We start from the raw sequence: 10,606 nt of genomic DNA, 5'->3' as shown, positions 1-10,606 counted from the left end.
CCAAGATGAGATGGCTTCACTGTTGAATTTTATCAATCATTTAAGGAGAATTAACACTGATCTTTAATCTTTCTATCACTCTTCCAAAGAATTGAAGAGGAGAGCACTCCCAAACTCATTCCATGAGGACAGCATTGTCTGATACTAAAACTAGAAAGAGATGCTACTTGAAAAGAAAACTACAGACCAATATTCCTGTTAAATACAGGTGCAATTTTTTTTCAGTAAAATACTAACAAATCCAATTCAGTGGCAGATTTAAAGAATAACTCACCATGATCAAGTGGAATTTACTCCTGGGTGGTAAGGATGATTTTATTTTATTTTATTTTTTTTTAAAGATTTTTTATTTATTTATTTGACAGAGAGAGATCACAAGTAGGCAGAGAGGCAGGCAGAGAGAGAGAGGAGGAAGCAGGCTCCCCACTGAGCAGAGAGCCCGATGTGGGACTCGATCCCAGGACCCTGAGATCATGACCTGAGCCGAAGGCAGTGGCTTAACCCACTGAGCCACCCAGGCGCCCAATAAGGATGATTTTAGATATGCAAATCAATCAATGTAATATATCGACCTAATGGACTAAATGAGAAGAATCATATGATCTTCTCAATAGATGCTAGAAAAGCTATTTAACGATATTCTATACCCACTCATGATAAAAATTCAGCAAATTAAGCACAGAAGGACAGTATCTCAACACAATAAGAGCCATGTATGTCAAACCCACAGATAAAATTATACTCAATAGTGAAAAGATGAAAACTTTTCCTCTAACACTAGAAACAAAAGAAGAATGTTCACTTTCTCCACTCCTATTCAAAATAGTACTGAAATCCTAGCTAGAGGAATCTGGCAAGGAAAAGAAAAAAAAAGGTATGAAATTAGAAATAAAGAAGTAAAATTGTTACCATTTTCAGATGACATAATTTTCCATAGAGAAAATCCTATAGATTCAATTAAAACAAACAAGCAAACAAACAAACAAACCTGCTGGATTTAATCAGTGAATTCAATCAAGTTTCAAGATACAAAATTAACATACAAAAATCAGTGATGTTTCTAAACACTAACAGATTTTGTGAAAAAGAAATCAAGAAATTGATCCCATTAACAATAGAATAAAAAATAGAAATAAATTTAGCTAAGGAGGCGAAAGATCTCTGTGCTGAAAACCACAAGACATTGATGAACAAAATGGAAGACAGAAATCGATGCACGAGTATCCCACATTTATGGATTGAAAACATTAATATTGATAAAATGTTAATACACTGAAAAGCATTTATAGATTCAATGCAATTCCTATCATGATTCCGATGGAATTTTTTACACTCCTAAAATTGATATGAAACCACAAAAGATTGTGTATAGCCAAAGACAATCTGAGAAAGAACAAAGCAGGAGCCTTCACACTCCCTGATTTCAAGCTATACTATAAATGCATAGTCATCAAAACAGTATGGTGCTGGCATAAAAACAGACAAATAGAACAGAAGAACACAGTATGGACCTCAGAAAGGAACCCTAGCATATACAGCCAACTACTATTTCACAAAGGACCCAAGAATACTCAAAGTAGAAAAAACTGTCTTCAGCAGATGGTGGTGGGATATTCCTTTATAAAAGAATAAAACTAAACCCAGTTCTTATACTACTTACAAAAATTTACTTGAAATGGATTAAAGACTTAATATAAGACATGAAACCATGAAATTCCTAAAAGAAAACCTAAGAACAAAGCCTCTTGATGTGGGTCTTGGTAATTTTTTTTTTGAAATTTAAAACACAAATCTAAACACAAGCAACAAAATATCAATAAATCAATAAATCAATAAGTGGAAGTACATCAAACTAAAAAGCTTCTGCACAGCAAAAGAAATCATAAATGTGAAAGACAACCTATGAAATGGAAAAAAAATTTGCAAACCATATATCTGAGAAAGAGTTAATACACAAAACATATAAAGAACTCATACAACTCAATAACAAAAAAACAACTTAGTTAAACATGGGCAAAGAAACTTAATAAATAAAATTTAATAATTTAATATTAATTTTAATTCAATATTTATAAATTTATAAATATAAATATATATAATATAATGTAATAAATGTATTTATAAATTTATAAATACATTTATTATAAATAATTTAATTTAAAAATTGATAATAAATTTAATAATAAAAAGCTAAATAAATAAAATATTAAAAAAAAGTAAATCCTAAGAGTTCTCATCACAAGAACAAAATTATTTTTTCCTTTATTCTTTTCTCATATCTTTTCTTTTTATTGTATCAATTCAAGAAGATGGATGTTAGCAATCATATTACAATATTTGTCAATCAAACCATCATGCTATAGGTCTTAAACTTGTACAGTGATGTTTGTCAATTATTTCTCAATAAAACTGGAAAAAACAGATTATATTCATAAAAATCATTTTAGATTAAGTATATTATATAGCCTGATTATTCTAAACTACTGCTTATTTATACATTTATATGTATTTATACATTATTTATTATTTCTTTTCAGTGTCATCAGAGTATATTTTACTCTATGTTCTATTTGTTTTATTTTAATTAAAAATAATTTTTAAGTAGACTTCATACCCAACATGAGGCTTGACTTCATGACCCTGAGATCAAGAGTTGGATGTTCTACCAACTGAGCCAGTTAGGCACCACTATGTTTACTTTAAAGAAACATGGATTAAGTACTGACAAAACCTGGGTTAAAAAGAAATGTTCTTTATATAAAGAAAGGAAAGAAAAACATAATTAATTTTTTAAAAAGATTTATTTATTTATTTTAGAGAGTAGAGAGTGTGATCAGGGAGTGGAGTAGAGAGAGAGAGAGAGTCCCCAAGCAGACTCCCCTCTTGAGTGTGGAGCCCCTCACTGGACGTGATGTGAGGATCCTAAGATCACAACCCAAACTGAAGCCAAGAGTTGCCGCTCAGCCACTCCATATAATTAATTTTTCTAATAAATTCAAAATTTTGAGAATCCTAGTATTGGCTTATTTAGGCAGCATATTTTTCATGTATTTATATAAAGCATTTTTTATATATAGAATGTTTGAATCTACTACACATTTTCACTTGGATCTTGCTAAATATTATGGATATGTGGACAAGTCTTTGTAATTAACATGATTAAAGTTGATTTATATGTGGAGAATATATACTTTCCCTTATGGCCCCACATTAAAGAATGCACACTTCCGGAATCTTCCATAAATATTCACAAGCCATTATTGCTTCCAATTTTAGAGAGAGAAAAAATTACTTCCATTCTTTTTATGAAAACATTATTCATCAGGTTGCATTTAGTTATAATGGTACAAAAAGGGTGCCTGGATGACTCAGTCAGGTGTGTCTGCCTTTGGCTTAAGTCATGATTTTAGGGGTCTAGGGATTAAGCCCCACATCAGGCTCCCTGCTCAGTGGGGAGCCTGCTTCTCCCTCTCCCCTTTCTCCTCCCCCTGCTCATGCTCTCTGTCTCTCTGTCAAATAAATAAATAAAATCTTAAAAAAAATACAAAAAAATGCATCTGAGGGAAAAAGAAAACAAGTCTGTCAATTAGATTAAAATGGATACACTACATTTCAAAAAGAATCAAAAAGACACAATTGGGGATGCCTGAGTGGCTCAGTTGGTAGTGCACATGACTTACTCTTAGGGTCATGAGTTGGAGTCCCATGTTGGGTATAGGGTTTATTTAAAAGTAAAATCTTAAAAAAAAAAAAAAAAAGATATAATTTCCCAGTGGATTGTAGGACAAATCAGTGAAGCATCTTAAAACATGTGCTAAAAGTTAAGTGTTTGCTTATATGAAGCCTGACTTTTATTCACAGCCATCGTTCAGAGGGGTCCTGACCAGTATAAAATTCGCTGTTCATAGGTGAGCACAGATAAACACAATCACCAGAGACTAGTGTTGTATTTTCAAAAAGCTCATTTTTTTCTCTTGCACCTCTGAAAGATTAGCAAGTAATAACTGTATTCATTTTCAGATTCCAAGACATAGATTAAATCATTTTGATGATCTCAAGATGAACACACACACACACACACACACACACACACACACACACACCAAGCTTTATATGTATAGATAATAATGATATTATATTTCTTAGCAATGAATAGCCTTCTTGATTCCTGTGTTTAAGTTGTAGAGTTAAAAAGATACTGAAAAAAGAGGGAAAGATTGAGAGCCTGGCCATCATCTTTACTGAAGATTTCCATGTGGCTGGTTTGTGCAAAGGGGTCACAATTAGTCACACATTGGCCTCTCCAAACTCCATTTACAATTTTCTCTGGTCTTTAAATTTAACTCTATTTCACTTCTATTCCATCACCTAACAGAAATAGATATGTTTTAGGAAGGTTATAAAAGTCGTCTTTTAGATTTACGTGTCCTGATAAGTGTATCTTAATAAGATCTACCTGAAAATGTAGGATTAAATTAATTATATCTGAAATGTACTTAGTGTCTGACACATATTAAGAAATAAATATTACCTATCATCATCATTACCACCACCATCATTATCAAAAGAGTAATTTAGTTAACAAGAGAGAATTATGGACATCTACTTTGCTTCATATTCAAAGTAATGCAGTAGCTTATTAAGCAACAGGATAACCTAAAATTTGATTCCTGAGTGATTTGAGCCCTTGATATTTGGGTCTTCCTCAGAGGAATTATCAGAGGATGTTCTAAAGAATTCTCTGGACTCCAGATACTTTTGTCTTTGCACTTAAGTTGTCAGTATCCCTATTAATCTTTATAGTTAAGATTAATCATCTCACCCATCAAGATAACTTACTACTGCTTACTAGTTCAAAAAACCTTATCTTATTAAAGGAATCAACATGTGTACACCAATGAAATACTTTTTACTCTTAGAACAAAAGTTCTAAAGTAAATAATTCCTGTAAGCCAGGTTGGGGTGGGGGGAAGCAGAAATGTTTTTCCCAGTAAATCATCAGATGTGATAGTAAAAAAAAAAGGATTCCTTTTTCCATCTCTTTTTCCTCCCTTTATCTCTTGTTTCTGTTTTTTGTTCTGTTTTTGTTTTTGTTTTTTAGCTCTCCTTTCTGAGAGAGGAGACACCATTATGTGTTGCTACTTTATACCTTCAAGTCTTCAACTGATCTCTGAATATATTATCACCCAACTGGCTTCATTACTAAATTTTCAATATGTCATTTTATATAATATGGGCCAGTGTTCCAATGTGATAGGGAATAGGATAAGCCCGATAAAGAGGTTTTTTAAAAAAATGTAATTATCATATAAATATGAACATTCTTAAGATTCTGATAGAGAAATGAAGATAGTATTAAGTATGCCACAAAAATTGGTCAAATCCAGGACTATCTCAGACAAATCTGGATTTAAATACATGGACCTCAACTCATCATATTAAATATATGTTTGAACAGTGAATTATTTACATAAAATCACTAATTATTTGCCATTTTAAGGTTTTCATGATTTGTATAAGACATTAAGCAATCCCAAGTATGCTCAGACTGACAGTTAAATAGGAAAGAGAAATCCACATCCCAAATAACCATTGTTTCAAATGAGAAAATATATATTACTCCAGATGTAATCAACCTTCATGATGTGTCTGTTTTGCATCCGAAGATCCTTCCTTGCTTTTATTTCTACGCAACGAAAGATTGTCAGATAAGCACACCGAACGTGTTTTTTCTTTTTATGTCTGTGTCTCTTCTTCACTTTGGATATGGTTATTTTACATGTAGTACACAAGGCCAACAGAAATTTTATTTGATGACAGACACCTCATTTTTATAGAATTAATCTCCTACATTATGCCCCCCCATAATTCTTAACATTTATTATACCTAATATCATAGGTTCTGTATATGCTATCAGCAAGAAGAGATAAGAAATGTATGCCATAATGCCCTATAGAATGTTAGACAATTAAAGCCCTTTTATTCTATCTTATTTTATAGAACCAAATGATGACTACAACCCAATGTGATAAAATGAACATATACTGTTACCTCTGCTTTCGCGTTTTAGAATTCTCTAACTACTGGAATAAGAAGGCAGAAACCCACATTTGGCAGTTTAATTGTTGTTTATCAGATCTAAGGTTGTATTAGCTTGTTCAATTAAAGAGCACATGCCAGATAATTTCTCTGAATTTGAAACTGCCAATTGATAGGCTATGCTTCTATCTTCTTCCCCAAACCATCTGACTTCTTTTAAGGGTAAACAGAGAATCACATTTTATGTCTTTGATGGTGAAACTAATTTCTGTGATTCCCCAGGTGAAGTAGTATTGCCTTTGTTTTATTATTTTAGGAGAAAAATACTTCAAATTAGTCCCTCATGTTCAAATAATCATACAAGAATTAGAGCTGACATGAGAATTCTGTCAAGTGCTATTATAAATATGTTTAAAAAAATAAAATAATTTAGGTGAGATTAAAACACTTGCTAAGTAAAATATTTATCACTTGACAAAGTAAGCTCCACTCTGAGCAGTGAACCACAGAGGTGTTCGTTTTGCCCAGATGTCACGATTCGGCTCAGAGCCAGGTTCAAACAGTTTCTATAAAGTTAACATCTAGGTATTTTTTGTTTCTTTGTACATATTTATTCTGAAAAAAAAAATTAGCAGCAATTACATTTGAGGAATTCTAGTAACAAGATTTAGGGAATATAGCTGTGATGTTTTATGAAATGCTTTTTCTCATTTTGATATCATGGGAATCCAGAAATTCCCATTGTACTCAGAAAGTCCATTTAATTGAAGTGACTCCCAACAGAGAACATTAATTTACAACCACTTTTTAAAGACCATGATGGTCTCTCTTTAGTGGTTTTCGTAATGATTTGTTGAGTGAAGTCAACTCTGAGACCATTCAGAGGACGTTGTTTGGGGGAACTGAGTCTCTTACGTCTGATGAATCCACTGAAAATTTTTATTTCTTTATGTTCTTAAAGTCTATTCCCTCCATTGTAACCAGGAGCTATTGGTATCTCAAATTTGGTTTTCATGGCCCACTACTAAATTCAAATGTTTCAACCAAACAACAAGAGTGACTATAGATACTCCTATGCCTGTTTGATCTAGCACAGTGGGTGCAGAATATCTACACTTTTTTAAAAAGATTTTATTTATTTATTTGACACAGAGAAATAGTGAGAGCAGGAATACAAATGGGGGAATGGGAGAGGGAGAAGCAGACTTCCCAGGGAGCAGGGAGCCCTGTGAGGGGCTCGATGCCAGGACTCTGGGATCATGACCTGAGCTGAAGGCTGACACCTGAACAACCCAGGCATTCCTGCCAAATGCACTCCTATTCATAAATTCAAATCAGGCTAAAATTTTGCCCCACCCTAATTTAATACAGCTTTCAGAAATTATGCACAGATTTTGATGATATTATCATGATTTTATCCTAACTAATAGAATTTATAACTAATTTATGTTTTTACATGTAAGTATTCTGCTCCTAGGTTTGACTTTGTAATTGATCCACAGAGCATAATCTAATCTAGTTCTGGAGAAAAGAGAGAATACGAGTTTGATGCTTGAACGTTTCTTTCTCCCTGCAAATTCATCTTGTAGGAGAGGTTGCTAGAGGATGTTCAGAAAGTAAAGGAAGAAGTGATTCTGCCAGCTAGGGAGACTCTTCATTATAAGATAACTTTCATGATGGAGTAATGTTGTTTTCTTCAGTGCCTACTGTAAGGTGTAACACAAAATAAACTCTAAAAAAAAATTTGTTGAATGAATGAATGAATGAATCTAAACTTACAGATGTGTGCCCTTCAACACACTCCTATTCAATCACTTTCCAAATGTGACATAGAAAACTAAGAGAATATGAATTCAAATAAGACAGCAGAGGATGCAAAATTTGAATTTTTGGTCTTAGCTTAGCTTAGCTTTATGCCTAAAATAGGTAAGACATTGTTTTAGCATGATCATGGAATGTTTCTGGAATGCAGTCCAATCAGAATTTGGAAATGCGAAGTTTATATCCTTTTTATTTAAGCAAATTATTTGAAAGGATCATCTTTCCTCTATAGTCTTCGAAATAATTAAATAGAAATAACGTTTTCCCCGTGTTTTTAAGTCATTTATCCACTCAATACAAAATAATTATTGAGCATCCATTCTCTTCCAGGCACTGTCCTAGGCTAGAGGGATACAGCAGTGAGTAAAAGATATATCTCTGTGCTATGGAGCTAGTATTTTAATAAAATGAAACAAGTAATAAACAAATTGAGTGAATGTATGACATGTCCATTGATGATGTATGCTATGGAAAGAAAGAAAATCGATTAAATGGGATAAGAGTGCTTCCAAGGAGCATGAGTTACTACAGAGTCCATTTTCCAGGTGATAGTGGTGGAAGATTTGATGAATTGCTTGATCACTGTGCTCTTTCAACTACGATAGGCCATCCCTTAAGATCCCTAGTGACTGGATCTTACTACTTTCAATCTCCAGTCCAGATTCCTTCCCTCAGATTTGCTCAGATATTCTACTTTTTTTTGGCCTATAATTACTTTATACACCCATTGCTCTATCATTCATGTTTTGTTGTGGAATAGAAATATAAAAAATATTGTCAAATTCAAGAAAAATAAAAGTATTAGAAAGTATTTGGTAGATCAATGAAAGCCCAACATTATTAGAAAAATGAGAATATGGTTACCCAATTGGGGATCATACCCAAAATAATAACACAAAATGAGTCTATTGTCACATCTCACAGCAACGGTACACTGCAGTTTCTGCCAAAATTTCACAGTGGTGGGATGCTAGATACTGCTACCAAAACTTACTACTGCTACCTCTAAAAATATCGTCACTACCACAACCCTTGCAAAAACTGAAATCTTTGGATTCTGTTCCCGTGAGTGGGATGTGTTTATCTCATTTATTCACATTATGACACGACTGTGACCTAGCTTCAAGGAAGCTAAAAATTGCTGCCTTTCTTAGTCAGGGTTTGGTCAGAGGATAGACTCAACTAAGATACTTCATTCTGAAGATTATAAATACAGAGGATGAGAAGCTTACCAAATAGTTTGAAGTGGAGAAGGCACGCCGTGTAAGAAGTGCTCTAGAACTGCAGGACCTGTAGGAAGCCATGTGAATGGTCTCAGCTGCCTGATGCAATGAAAGGGCTCATTCATAAGGAAGACCCATGAAGCTTGTGTAAAAATATCTCACTGGTTGTCTGCCATAGGTCATACAAGGTTTCTTTGTATATTCGAACCACTCTTCTCAGATGTAACTGATGTGTAAAAAGCTACAACTCTTTAATATGTACAAATGATGAGTTTGGACGTATGGAACCACTTGTGACACCATTAGTACAATCAAGATAGTAGATACATTTGAAACCTCCCATAGTTTCCTGTGTCTCATAGTGGGTTTTCTTTATTTTTTGGGGAGGGATATGAGGGTTGGTGGTCTATTTTTTGTGGTAAGAATGCTTGTTGTGATATTTACCTTCTTAACAAACTTTAAGGTGCACAATACCATACTGTTAGCTACAGACACCATGTTGTACGGCACATCTCTAGCACTTGATCATCTAGCGTAACTGAAACTCTAAGCCTCAGACCCAGTTTAATACTGGGTTGGAAGTCCACACACTTTCTTATCACTGTACAGGAGTAGCAGATTCGCCTCTCATTTGGGTTTGTAAATTTCAAAGAAGTGATTTTTATTGGTAAAATCTAACTGATTGCCGTGGCTGTAAACAATGTTAGAGACTACTGTTCTAAAGTTTCCAGACATTTTGATGACGAAAGAACAGAAAACGCTGTGACTGGAACACAGTTGGCAAGAGGCAGTCGAGGAGAGTCACATAATCAGTCTCTTTGAGAGCACATTTACTCTCTATATGTCATTTATTTTTTTAAAGATTTTATTTATTTATTTGACAGAGAGAAATCACAAGTAGATGGAGAGGCAGGCAGAGAGAGAGAGAGAGGGAAGCAGGCTCCCCGCTGAGCAGAGAGCCCGATGTGGGACTCGATCCCAGGACCCCGAGATCATGACCTGAGCCGAAGGCAGCGGCTTAACCCACTGAGCCACCCGGGTGCCCCTCTCTATATGTCATTTTTAACTTAAAAAAAAAAAAAGTGATTATGTAGGGGCACCTGGGTAGCTCAGTTGTTAAGCAACTGCTCAGCGGGAAGCCTGCTCTCCCTCCCTGACTCCCCCTGCTTGTGTTCCTGCTCTCATTCTGTCTCTCTTTGTCAAATAAGTAAGTAAAATCTTTAAAAAAGTAATTATGTAATCACTGTTATAAAGAAGAGCATAAAGAGGAACTCTAAAAATCTAGGGAATTAAGATTAAAATCAAATATGAAAAGTAAACTGATGGATCTCAGGAAAGAGTAAAAGAAGGAAAAAAATGATAGACTCTAGGTGAACATGAAAGCAGCATAAAAACATGTAGCACTATTAACATGACAAGAAACATAAGAGGCACAATGAAGAGCAGTGAGTGAAAGGAAGCAAAAAAATAAAGTGTTAGAAAAATTCTGAATGAAATCGTAGAAATAGAAGGCAGAAAAGGA

This window comes from Mustela nigripes, chromosome 18 (genome assembly GCF_022355385.1).
Source record: "Mustela nigripes isolate SB6536 chromosome 18, MUSNIG.SB6536, whole genome shotgun sequence".
In the NCBI taxonomy this organism is placed as follows: Eukaryota; Metazoa; Chordata; class Mammalia; order Carnivora; family Mustelidae; genus Mustela; species Mustela nigripes.
The sequence above is the reverse complement of the archived record's forward strand: the minus strand, read 5'-3'. Positions refer to the sequence as shown.